The sequence below is a fragment of the Grampus griseus genome (genome assembly GCF_964374135.1).
Source record: "Grampus griseus genome assembly, chromosome: 2".
Classification (NCBI taxonomy): Eukaryota; Metazoa; Chordata; class Mammalia; order Artiodactyla; family Delphinidae; genus Grampus; species Grampus griseus.
This window is the reverse complement of record NC_139018.1, coordinates 162,277,720-162,291,181: the sequence shown is the minus strand read 5'-3', so window position 1 is coordinate 162,291,181 and position 13,462 is coordinate 162,277,720. Positions and strand designations below refer to the sequence as shown.

The 13,462-nt window shown below is 40.0% G+C and overlaps 1 pseudogene across 1 annotated transcript; it reads left to right on the top strand.

Annotated features, from left to right (window-relative positions):
* The first annotated feature begins 11,674 nt into the window (after nt 1-11,674).
* LOC309819032 (large ribosomal subunit protein eL19-like) lies at nt 11,675-12,268 on the top strand (annotated as a pseudogene). The gene has a single exon. The product of its transcript is annotated as a large ribosomal subunit protein eL19-like (transcript).
* Nucleotides 12,269-13,462: the final 1,194 nt, after the last annotated feature.

Sequence of the window (13,462 nt, the reverse complement as noted above, 5' to 3'; positions counted from 1 at the left end):
AAGGCACTTCTCTATATTTGGGTGACCTTATTTGGTTTACACATGGTCCTTAGAAAGCGTGGTCTGATTTTGTGAATTCAAGATAGGAAATCCATGCCGAAGGATCCAGGCAGACTTAGAATCAGTTCCTGAGTGAAAATGTGGCAATTTTCACAACATAAAAATGTAGAATTTCAATGGCACTGTCAGAGTATCTTCAGAATACACCCAAGTGTTATCACTGATGGGTTAAATAATAATCATTGCTTAACTCTGCTATCCTAAGTATGATCCTCAGACCACCAGCATCAGCCTGTTTGGGGAGCTTGTTAGAAACTCAGACCTTCAAGGCCCACACCAGACCCACTGAATCAGAATTTAATTTTCAGAAGCACTGGCTTAATCAACTTCCCAATTCAGAAGGTGAAAATTCAGGCCCATCAAATGGTGGGTTTTGTGTAGAGTTAAAAACAGGCAGTTAAAACAACTTAACGAAAGCCACAATTTGTTGGTGAAGTCAAGCCAGTTCACATAGTTAAATCATTTGTAGGAGAAAATAGGAAAGTTTAACTTTACATAAGGAGTGTTCTCAGGAGCAGGTGCAATTTAAGACACATGTTGGTCCCTCCACTGCCAGGCCATCCAGATGAAAAAGGAAAGAATCTCACAAGTCATACAGAGACACTCAATTCTAGGCATCTGGTCCACCTTCCAGAAATTTGGTGATTTGACTTTAATAAATTTTCATCAAGATTTTTTTTCTTTTTTTTCATCAAGATTTTTGTCCTCCTATTATGCAGCCTAAACTGGGTCCCTAGCTCCCTTACAAAATTCTCCAGGTGACATAGCATTTATGTATCAACGACTGTATTTCTGTGGGGAAAAAATGGAGCTCTTTTCCTATGTCATTGTAGATTTCTTGAAGCTTCCAGCAATTGGCCATGAGCAGGCGGTGCTCCCACATGATCCGAGTGTTAAACTGTTGAATAATGGATCTTGAGGTGGTGCTCTCTGATACAGCACTTCAACGGAAGCGTATTTAGCATTTTTCACCAATGCATTATTTCCAGAAAAAGTACCTAGAGATATCTGCACCTAGAGAAGAGAGACACTGATTTTACTTTTAAATTTTCTTACTAGAGGGAGAGTGAATTCTGATCCTAGTTTCATAATTGGAAGCACCTAGTGCATCTGTTCCTAAGCAGATAAAGGGCAATAGTTTCTGAATTGAATTAAGTCAACCATTATTTTATCACTAAATTACTGGAGTCGTCTGTTTATCCTTCTAGCTCCAGCTGGAATATTTTAGGATTAGAGGTGACCCTGATGAAGTAAATAATTGTCCTCATTTTACTGATCTAATTTGTTTATTGTCCTGATAAAATCCTGGCTTATTTCCCCTGTTTTTTAGATGTAGTTATTGGAACTTTCATGAAACCAGGTGACTCCTGGTCCAGATTATGTATGAGCTAGTATCTGTTTTGCCAAAGACAAAGACACATTAGCCTATTTTGACTGAGACCACATCTCTTCAACTTGGATTTGCTTTAATTTTGAAAAAAAGAAGAACTGAGAAAAGGCTAGATTTACAGTCCAACTCATTTCACGTGCAAGCAAAGTTGTGAAATATTAGATAAATATTATGACTGTAACAATAATACTTTAACAATAGATGTAAATTGTAAGATTCATTAATAGTTTTCCAGAAAAAAAAAAAACCTCTTGAAAATATTACTTTCTTTTCTAGCAACTTTGAGTGTGATGATGTCACATATATATTTATATTTTCAGAATCTGTGTGGTTTCAGATCTTCTCCCCATTGTTTCTCTAAAATGTGTAGATTTCTTGACCTCTTGGAGTGAATGAATAAGGAGAATGTCGTGTATTAGCTTTCTGCACAGTAGCTCAAAATCTACCGTCAGGCATGGAGCTAGGCTCTCGGGGTGAAAGTCCCTACCCTTTTAGAATATAGATTCTGCTTAATTTCTCATTAAAGCACACTCTGATCTCATCTCTAAAGCTTGTCTTAAACGCAAGAGTTTAAGAATCAAAAGAGTAGGGCTTCCCTGGTGGCGCAGTGGTTGGGAGTCCGCCTGCCAATGCAGGGGACACGGGTTCGTGCCCCAGTCCGGGAGGATCCCACATGCTGCGGAGCAACTGGGTCCGTGAGCCATGGCCGCTGAGCCTGTGCGTCCAGAGCCTGTGCTCCACAACGGGAGAGGCCACAACAGTGAGAGGCCCGTGTACCAAAAAAAAAAAAAAAATCAAAAGAGTAGATTATGTTATTGTTTATACCTGCTCAGCAGAGATGTGTTTCTGGAAGATGGATATGTTTGACTACACAGTCATCTGCTATAAAGGTTAGGAAAATCCTACCATCTACTAATTGTCCTCTTACATTAGAACTTGTTAATTTTTGAGTTGACTTAAATCATTTTCTTTTCTCTTCACAGTTAGACTCTGTAACACTAGCTCACATTGCACTGTGAAGGGTTATAACCCTGATATTAACCTTAAACTTTCCTCCCTAAAGACTGAAGAGCTTTCCTTCTTGCTGTAATATCCCAGGATCTGATGAACTAGCTGATGTCCTCCCCTATCTTCACCTTTTGCAATTTTTAACATCAAAAATAGTCTCACTTAGTCTTTACCTTTCCAACTGCAATTCTAAACTTTTTCATTTGTCTTCCCTGACATCGCTCACCACAACTCTGATCATTTTACTTGTCATCTCTGGATCTTTCCCAGGTCAATTATATTCTACCCATTACAAATAGATCTATTAAATTTGTGTTTGTGAGCGAAAAAAAAAGGGAGAGCTTGGCGTGTAACAAGCCCCATGGTTAATTTAGATCACTGACTATTATGCAGCATAAACTTTTAAAGTTTAGCATTTGTTGAGTATTCTGACACGTCTTAAACTCTTTTAGTTTAACGATGTTTTTATATTATTTTATACTATTTCTATAATTAGGTAACTCAGACTTTACCACCTGGAAATACATTGGAAACCGCTGACAGTGAAAATAACATTTACTAAAAGCTGAACAGCTGTTTCTGATCATTCTGTTAATTTTGATGTGTTTTTTCTGAGTTTTCAAATCCATTTTTTAAACATAATTTTAACCAAAATATTTTAATATTTCATACCACAGTATTGTTCATGTCTTGCATAAAATGTGAATTGAGGGGTTGCTTTTCCATAAGAAACACGTTTCTGGTGCTTTTAGTAGTGAGATTTGTATTAACTTATAAAGTTGATGTTTTCAATGAAATGGACCTTTTGAAACTGCGGGATTATATACATTCTATAATTTGATAATTTTGAACATCTAATTCCAGGACTAGGTATGACTGTTCCAAGACTATGATTAGGTTAGGAGATGTTTTCTGGCTTGTTCCTGAATAACCTTCCTATTATTGCCTTATGCCATTTTTTAAAAGCATGTGGGTTCAATATAATAATTTTGGTGTGGGGAAAACATTTAGTCACTTCTTCTGGGTCACATTCGATGGAACATCGTTGATAAGTTAAAATCCATTTTTTTAGGATGGATTTGTATTATATTATTATTATTCAATGCTCAGTTGGACCGTATTAGTCATTTTTTTCTTGTTATTGTTCATTAACGAAGCATGAATTCATCTGTGGCTTTCCTTCCTGGAAGAATTTACTGGCATATGTAAACCCGGGGATTTCCTCATATATGGTCTCCACCACTTTATGTAAAATATGTTTAAAATAGGACTGATCTTAGATCTGATTCTCTAAGGAATTCCATTGTTTACATTTTTTTATACAAGTGTGACCCTTTATGCCATACACATTTTATTTTATTCTTTTTACTTCCTTTCCTGCTGGGTTGTGGATTTGGCAGAGTATGTCTTATTTTGTGTTTTCCATAACTAAGAGTATGTCCATAACTAAGAGTATGTCCATAACTAAGAGTGTTTCCATAACTAAGAGTATGTCCATAACTAAGAGTATGTCCATAACTAAGAGTGTTTCCATAACTAAGAGTATGTCCTTTCCTGCTGGGTTGTGGATTTGGCAGAGTATGTCATATTTTGTGTTTTCCATAGTTCCTAACTAAGCCTGTAATAAATATTCATCAAATTAAATGTCAGTTTTCTATAACAGTTGAACAGTTGGCTCCTATTTCTAATTCTATGGTGATTCCCTTAAAACCTAATAGCCTTGCTGTAAAACTTTCTCCAAGACAATTTGAAAGTTTAAACAAACCATATTCTCTGTGTCTGTTTTCCGACATAAATACGTATCACCTCCAAGAAGTCTATTTGATTTAATCAGGCATGATTTATGCTTAAGGGAACCACATTACCTTTTTCCAAATAGATTATATTAAGAAAAATGTTCAGCGATCTTCCCTTTATTTTATATAGATGCAATTCATTCCAACCAATCTTCATCGGTGCTGGACACTGGAAGGCTCATCAGGGGATGCCTGTCTTTAGAGCATTTATACTTGAAAGATATTCGAAATGTATGTGCTACTGATTCTTAAGTGCACCTGGGACACATAATCCCCATTGAAATGTCATTCAATTGACAAAAGTCAGTTGAATACAATAGCCAAAAAGTTGAAAGACCCCAAGTGTCCATCACCAGATGAACGGATAAACAGATGTGATAGATACATGCAATGAAATACTACTTAGCCATGAAAAGGAATGAAGTCTTGCCACATGCTACAATATGTATGAGTCAGAAGAACATTATGCTAAGTGAAATAAGCCATGAAGAAAGGGAAAAATATGCATAATTCCATTTATATTAACTATCTAGAATAGTCAAATTCATAAATATAGAAAGTAGATTAGAGGTTACCAGAGGCTTGTGTGTACAGGGGCACGGATGGGGAGGTTTTGCTTGCTGGTTACAGAGTTTCCGTTCAGGGTGATGAAAATGTTTTGGAAATAGATAATGATGATGTTTGTACAACACTGTGAATGTAATTAATGGCACTGAATTGTGCATTTATAAAGAGTCAAAATGGCAAATTATATTACATATATCTTACTACAGTTTAACTAAATTAATAATTTAATATAGTAAAAACCATGATTGTACATTTTAAATGGGTGAGTTATATGGCATATGAGTTATATCTCAATACAGCTGTTTTTCTTAAAAAAAAGTTAAAGATTGGAGGGTGAAAGCATGTAACCCTCTGGTGCCCTTGTTATCCTTTCCTTAAAATATGGAACTAATAATTACAAAATCACAAGTGTGTACCCTCACTATGAAATGCCTGGAGTCTGAGCTGATTCTGGGAAATGTATGGAAATCAATACACAGATGGCATTCTGTAATGCCCAGTCATAAGTTATGCATTAAAAACTTTCAAAATAAGGCTTCTATTGGAAAGGCTTGTTAAATACAGTCTTTCTCTCTGTCAATTTTGGCATAGCTGGTCATATTTCCAGAATGTCTTTAGGTGCATGAGATAGATGATTTCTTTTTTTTCCCCCCTTTCATCTAGGAACTTTGCAAACTGCAAGAATTGCTTTGCAGTCTGAAGGGCCCCTGAGTCTGTGAGCTACATGGCGTTGCCAAGATTGCCAGCCTGCCAAATTCCCAGCTGCCAAAAGACTAGCCAGGGCTTCCTCATATAATGAAAGGACAAAAAAGGCCATGTGCCTGGCAGACTTGCCCAATTCCCTCAGCTTCATAGAAAAAAATAAATCTTGGAAGAAGTCCAAGAAAGAGCTACCATCTGGTCACACTCTTGGCTTTCTCAATATGGCTCCCAACACCTACCATCAAGTGTCAGGAGGGCTTCCTGTGTTGGATGAAGGTAGGCTACAGAGAATATGCAAAAGTCTGATGGGCGCCTCATGAGGTAGGACTTGACAGACCGGTTTTGACCTGCAGTCTCATCATTGCTTCTGGCATATTCACTGGAGGGTCAACTTTTCAGCAATAAAAATTGGTGTTATTTAATAGCTGGCCCTGTAGTTGCTGACTATCTGTTAATTTCTTGAAGAATCCGTAACCTATCCAAGTACAAACCCACCCAACAACTACAACACTGCATCCCAGATGACTCGAAGGCAACACCTTTGGGAAAAGCTGCAGAACTGTTTTTACAGTCCTGACACTGCAGTTATTCTGGCGTACTTTCTGCACACTTAGATCTTCAGTTCTAGAAACCAAAGCCAGTGTTTCTTTCGTGCAGAGTAGTTCATGCTACAAACGTGCACTCCTTATAAGTAACCCATCCTTTACAGTAAATGATGGCATGGAACTTGTGTGTGTATTCTGTCATTACACTGGCCTTGGTGATCTTGGTTTAAACATTCATCATGTTTATCATTGGATTTTTGCCTTTAACATCTGAAGTTGGCAGTAATGAATAAGGTCAAAGTATTAAGCTATATTCATATTTCTGATTTTTTATGAAGATTAGAAGTCACTGATGGTGTATGCAAATTTTGAACCAGAAAGATCAGTATCACTTTTTGGGTCTCCACGAGAGAACTATGTTCATTATTGTCTTTTAGATTGACAAGAAAAGCCAGTACATTAATATTTTTCTTCTCCAATTAAAGACTCTCTAAGTTCTCCAGGCTGGCAAATCATCTCTATGCTGTTGTCCTCCAGCCAAACAGAGCTTCAAGATCACATGGTATGCATGCTGTTTCTCCTAGATAGGCTGTGCTGCTGACTTCAAACAAAGTATCCAACCTTCCCCACCAACCCCCCGCCACCCCCATTCCCTGCTATTCTTCACATCTCTTCAAATTCTGGGCGTCCCCTAAGACACTTCCCTCTCTTTGCCTTCTCCATCTAATCCGGCATCAGGTCCTCATGGTCTTGTCCTCGTTTCTTCCTTCCCATCGAAGGGGTTCAGAATATGCCACACCAAAACGCTTTGGTATATTGATTATTTTGAGCCAAAGGCAATTGAGAAACAGCAGATGCAAGAAGGGCTCTCTGCCCTCCTCCTTTCTCCCTAAAAACAGGTCATAAGATTTCCCGTGAGAAATGGGCCCTCCGGTACCAGGAAGAGAAGAACTTTCTTATCACTAGAGATTGGGAGTCATCCCCAAACAAACCAACCTAAACAACCCTGATCTTCCATTAGTTTCCCTCATATATTTCCTGGTCACTATCCCACAATCCACTGCCCAGCTCAAGCCTCTTTGTCTTGTCACTTTACAATGTATTCTTTCTTTGTTTAAAATGTGTATAAGCTCTTGGTCCTACCTGCTTCTTCAGATCTTCATTGTCCTCATGAAGACTCAGTATGCACATAAAAATACAGCTGACCCTTGAACAACACAGGGGTTAGGGGTGCTGCCCTCCATACAGTTCCAAGTCCTCTGATAACTTACAGTCCACCTGAATTCCCTGGTGGGCCAGTGGTTAGGACTCCTTGCTCCCATTTCAGGGGGCACGGGTTCGATCCCTGGTCAGGGAACTAAGAGCCCACATGCCTCAGATTGTGCGGCTCAGCCAAAAAACAAAAAAAACAACGAACTAAAAACACCAAAAAACAAAAAAAACTTACAGTCCACCCTCCATATCAGCAGTTCCACATCTGCAGATCCAACCACTGGCAGGACCTGTAGTCATATCTACTATTGAAAAAACTCCCCAAGGAGCTTCAAGATGGTGGACGAGTAAGACGCGGATATCACCTTCCTCCCCACAAATATATCAGAAATACATCTACACGTGGAAAAGCTCCTACAGAACACCTACTGAATGCTGGCAGAAGACCTCAGACCTCCCAAAAGGCAAGAAACCCCCCCCCGTACCTGGGTAGGGAAAAGAAAAAACAGAGACAAAAGGATAGGGACGGTACTTGCACCAGCAGGAGGGAGCTGTGAAGGAGGAAAGTTTCCACACACTAGGAAGCTCCTTCGCGGGCAGAGACTGCAGGTGGCGCGGGGCGGGGGGGGGGGGGGGGGGGGGGAGCTTCGGAGCTGCGGAGGAGAGCACAGCAACAGGGGTGTGGAGGGCAAAGCGGAGAGATTCCCGCACAGAGCATGGGTGCCGACCGGCACTCACCAGCCCGAGAGGCTTGTTTGCTCGCCCGCCGGGGCGGGCGGGGCTGCGAGCTGAGGCTCGGGCTTCGGAGCCATATGATCATCTCAATAGATGCAGAAAAAGCTTTTGACAAAATTCAGCACCCATTTATGATAAAAACCCTCCAGAAAGTAGGCATAGAGGGAACTTACCTCAACATAATAAAGGCCATATATGACAAACCCACAGCCAACATCGTCCTCAGTGGTGAAAAACTGAATCCATTTCCACTAACATCAGGAACAAGACAGGGTTGCCCACTCTCACCAGTATTATTCAACATAGTTTTGGAAGTTTTAGCCACAGCAATCAGAGAAGAAAAGGAAGTAAAAGGAATCCAAATTGGAAAAGAAGAAGTAAAGCTGTCACTGTTTGTAGATGACATGATACTATACATAAAGAATCCTAAAGATGCTACCAGAAAACTACTAGAGCTAATCAATGAATTTGGTAAAGTTGCAGGATACAAGATTAATGCACAGAAATCTCTGGCATTCGTATATGCTACTGATGAAAAATCTGAAAGAGAAATTAAGGAAACACTCCCATTTACCATTGAAAAAAAAAGAATAAAATACCTAGGAATAAACCTACCTAATGAGAAAAAAGACCTGTATGCAAAAAATTATAAGGCACTGATGAAAGAAATTAAAGATAATACAAATAGATGGAGAGATATACCATGTTCTTGGATTGGAAGAATCAACATTGTGAAAATGGCTCTACTACCCAAAGCAATCTATAGATTCAATGCAATCCCTATCAAACAACCACTGTCATTTTTCACAGAACTAGAACAAAAAATTTCACAATTTGTATGGAAACACAAAAGACCCCAAATAGCCAAATCAATCTTGAGATAGAAAAATGGAGCTGGAGGAATCAGGCTCCCAGACTTCAGACTATACTGCAAAGCTACAGTAATCAAGACAGTATGGTACTGGCACAAAAACAGAAATATAGATAAATGGAACAGGAGAGAAAGCCCAGAGATAAACCCATGCACATATGGTCATCTTGTCTTTGATAAAGGAGGCAAGAATATACAGTGGAGAAAAGACAGTCTCTTCAATAAGTGGTGCTGGGAAAACTGGACAACTACATGTAAAAGAATGAAATTAGAGCACTCCTTAACACCATGCACAAAAATAAACTCAAAATGGATTAAAGACGTAAATGTAGGGCCAGACACCATCAAACTCTTAGAGGAAAACATAGGCAGAACACTCTATGACATAAATCACAGGAAGATCCTTTTTGACCTACCTCCTAGAGAAATGGAAATAAAAACAAAAATAAACAAATGGGGCCTAATGAAAATTAAAGGCTTTTGCACAGCAAAGGAAACCATAAACAAGATGAAAAGACAACCCTCAGAATGGGAGAAAATATTTTCAAATGAAGCAACGGACAAGGATTAATCTCCAAAATTTACAAGCAGCTCATGCAGCTCAACATCTAAAACACAGACAACCCAGTCCAAAAATGGGCAGAAGACCTAAATAGACATTTCTCCAAAGAAGATATACACATTGCCAACAGACACATGAAAGAATGCTCAACATCATTAATCATTAGAGAAATGCAAACAAAACTGCAATGAGGTATCACCTCACACCAGTCAGAATGTGCATCATCAAAAATTCTACAAACAATAAATGCTGGAGAGGGTGTGGAGAAAAGGGAACACTCTTGCACTGTTGGTGGGAATGTAAATTGATACAGCCAGTATGGGGAACAGTATGGAGGTTCCTTAAACAACTAAAAATAGAACTACCATATGACCCAGCAATCCCACGACTGGGCATATACCCTGAGAAAACCGTAATTCAAAAAGAGTCATGTACCAAAATGTTCATTGCAGCTCTATTTACAATAGCCCGGAGATGGAAACAACCTAAGTGTCCATCATCGGATGAATGGATAAAGAAGATGTGGCACATATATACAATGGAATATTACTCAGCCATAAAAAGGAATGAAGCTGGGTTATATGTACTGAGGTGGATGGACCTAGAGACTGTCATACACAGTGAAGTAAGTCAGAAAGAGAAAAACAAATACCATATGCTAACACATATATATGGAATCTAAAAAAAAAAGGTCATGAAGAACCTAGGGGCAAGATGGGAATAAAGATGCAGACCTACTAGAGAATGGACTTGAGGATATGGGGAGGGGGAAGGGTAAGCTGTGACAAAGTGAGAGAATGGCATGGACATATATACACTACCAAACATAAAATAAATAGCTAGTGGGAAGCAGCTGCATATCACAGGGAGATCAGTTCAGTGCTCTGTGACCACCTAGAGGGGTGGGATAGGGAGGGTGGGAGGGAGGGAGACGCAAGAGGGAAGAGATATGGGGACATATGTATATGTATAGCTGATTCAATTTGTTATAAAGCAGAAACTAACACATCATTGTAAAGCAATTATACTCCAATAAAGATGTTTAAAAAAGGAGAAAGAAATAAAGAAAAAAATCCTCATATAGTTGGAGCTGTGCAGTTCAGACCTGCTTTGTTTAAGGGTGGGCTGTATTAAATAACACCTGTAGGCTTTTTCCTGTTAATCTATCTTATGCCAGTTTAATTCTTAGGCCCAGCCACAGAACCTAAGAGGGCAGAAGGAAGCTTTCCCTCCCCTATGCAGTTACCGTTGTCCTTCTTAGGCCTTGTTCACAGTTACAAAAATGGACTCCTTCCCTTCTCATTTTTTACCTCTACATATCATCATGTTAAACGTTAAATGTTCCCAGAGGGTTTGCTTTTGGAATTACTACAGCTGGTTAAAAAAGAATTTTAAAACGAGAATGAGAGAGACAATAGGATATTACGTATCCTGTGGAATAAAATGAAAAGGTACAGATGTGTCCCTAGAGTCCATTATGCATGACTCGCCATGGCCAAGGTGACTCCCTCTCCGTGCAGCTAAGTTGCTTCATCCCTTCATCGCTTTGTCATCCCGAGCCGCAATCCTCGCTCCCCTAAATCCGTGTAAACCTCACTGAAATTATAGCTTTTTAAAGAAGCATTTGATTATTCCGTATTTTATCTTCATGTTGTTTGTATTTATATTCATCCATCCTGCCTACCTGACCAGATAATGAACTCCCTGGGGTGCTTCCAGAGCTTGGCATCCTCAGTGGCTACCGCGCTGCCCTGCGTTTGCTCACGTTTATCCAAATTTATATTGGATCTGCATGCACTGGCTGTTACATTAGGCCTGAGGCTGTGGCTAGTGAACAAGGCATTCTCCACCGTCCTGGTAGTTACAGTTTATTAAAGAAGAAAAAAATAGGTCATTAAAGCTGCAGGATATAGATTAAAAGAAATTTGCAGTGCTCTGCGTGTGCATATTACCAGGTGACCAAACGTAGGCAGGATAGTTTGGGAATGTTTTATGGGAAAGTGATACTTAAGCTGAGACCTCAAGGGTGAGCGGTAAGGGCTCAATAACTGATAATACCTCTTTAAAAACTAAACTACAGGACCAACTTTAAAGAGCAGATAAAAGGTCACAGGGGGACTTAGAGATGCAGCCAATTCAGTTACGGCAACTTCAACTTACGTGAAGGACAATTAGTAAAAGAAATGGCATTTTATTTGATTCCCAACTTATCTAAAATCTTCTTGCCTTTCACCACTGCAGCTGCAGCCATGAGTATGCTCAGGCTTCAGAAGAGGCTTGCCTGCAGTGTCCTCCCCTGTGGCAAAAAGAAGGTCTGGTTGGACCCCAAGGAGACTAAGGAAATCACCAATGCCAACTCCCGTCAGCAGATCCGGAAACTGATCAAAGATGGGCTCATCATCAGGAAGCCTGTGATGGTCCATTCCCAGGCTCGATGCCGGAAAAACACCTTGGGCCACAGGAAGGGCAGGCATATGGACATAGGTAAGCAACAGGGTACTGCCAGTGCTCTAATGCCCTAAAAGGTTACCTGGCTGCTGGCTGCTCAGAAGATACCGTGAATCTAAGAAGATTGACCAGCACAGGTATCACAGCCTATACCTGAAAGTGAAGGGTAACGTGTTCAAAAACAAGTGGATTCTCATGGAACATATCCACAAGCTGAAGCCAGACAAGGCTTGCGAGAAGCTTCTGGCAGACCAGGCTGAGGCCCGCGGGTCTAAGACCAAGGAAGCCCGCAAGGACCATGAAGACCGGCTCCAGGCCAAGGAGGAAGAAATCATCAAGACTCTGTCCAAGAAGGAAGAGACGAAGAAATAAAGTTCTCCCTCTCTTCTCTGTACATAGTGGCCTTGGCAATTAGATAGACCACTCATTCAATAAAAAACAAGCCTTTATCTGCCTTAAAAAAAAAAATCTTCTCAAGAACAAAAGACAAATGGTCAGAGACCCCATGGCTAACCTCACAGTCGGGCAGTTGGAACCAGGCTGGCCTGTGATGAAGATAACTAACCAGCTAATGGTTAAAAGAGAGAACAGGTGATTCTTGGAGTCATCTGCTTTAAAACCAGTACTTTTCACAATGTCCTTTGCTTTAGTAGTAGTATATTCATGCCAAAGTGTTTGTGAATATTGCGTGAATTAATCAACATAAAAGCTCTTTGAGAAATCAAGGTCTCCAGGGGTAGAAGGTACTTTTACTTATCACCTTCCTTTGTGTGCTACAACAGAGGAGGCTTTTCTTTTACAGAGAATATTAAAGAACAATGATTAAGCATGTTCTTGGACACCATAAACGTATACAAATAAATGCCTACTGAAACTGTATGAAGGCTCATAAAGGTGTAAATAGGAAGAAAAGGCATTTGCAGAATCTTTCCCTATACCTGTGAGATACCCATCAGCACTGGTGGCAATGCTGTTCTCTTGGTGCTTATCAAAAGTGCATGGAAGATTGCAGGGTGAGCTTATGGGCAGACACTAATAGATGAAATGATGTGATCTCCTCAATCACCAGCTTGCCTCTTACAAAATTTCTGCAGTTAAAAATTTTGACTCAAGAAGGACACAAACTGAGTGGCTGCTAGCGGGTCACTGAGCACCCTATCTGCACATGTGTATACAGATAGATGTGGAAAGTCAGCTTTCCTAGGACTCAGTGAAAAGCACATCAGAGAATGTTGTCATCGCCTCCTATTTTCTGAGCTGGTTATAAGACAGTGCTTATAAGGAACTTAAGAAAGGGAGAACCTTGTTTTCAAATGAGTTGGTATATGGAACCCTCATATAAAGACATAAAATTAAAGGTGATCTGATTGAAAGTGGCAATTAAAGCCAACAGCTCTGCGTGGCCAGTATCTGTGATGATGTCCCGACTCTTAGAATCCCCTCCCAGCAAACCAGAACCTTCCTGGGATGGCTAAACCCAGGTCAGTCTATATCTTCCTGGAAGCCAGGGGATGTTGTAAAGCCTTGGGCTACATGTCCATGGTCTATGTGGGATAAACTGAGAAA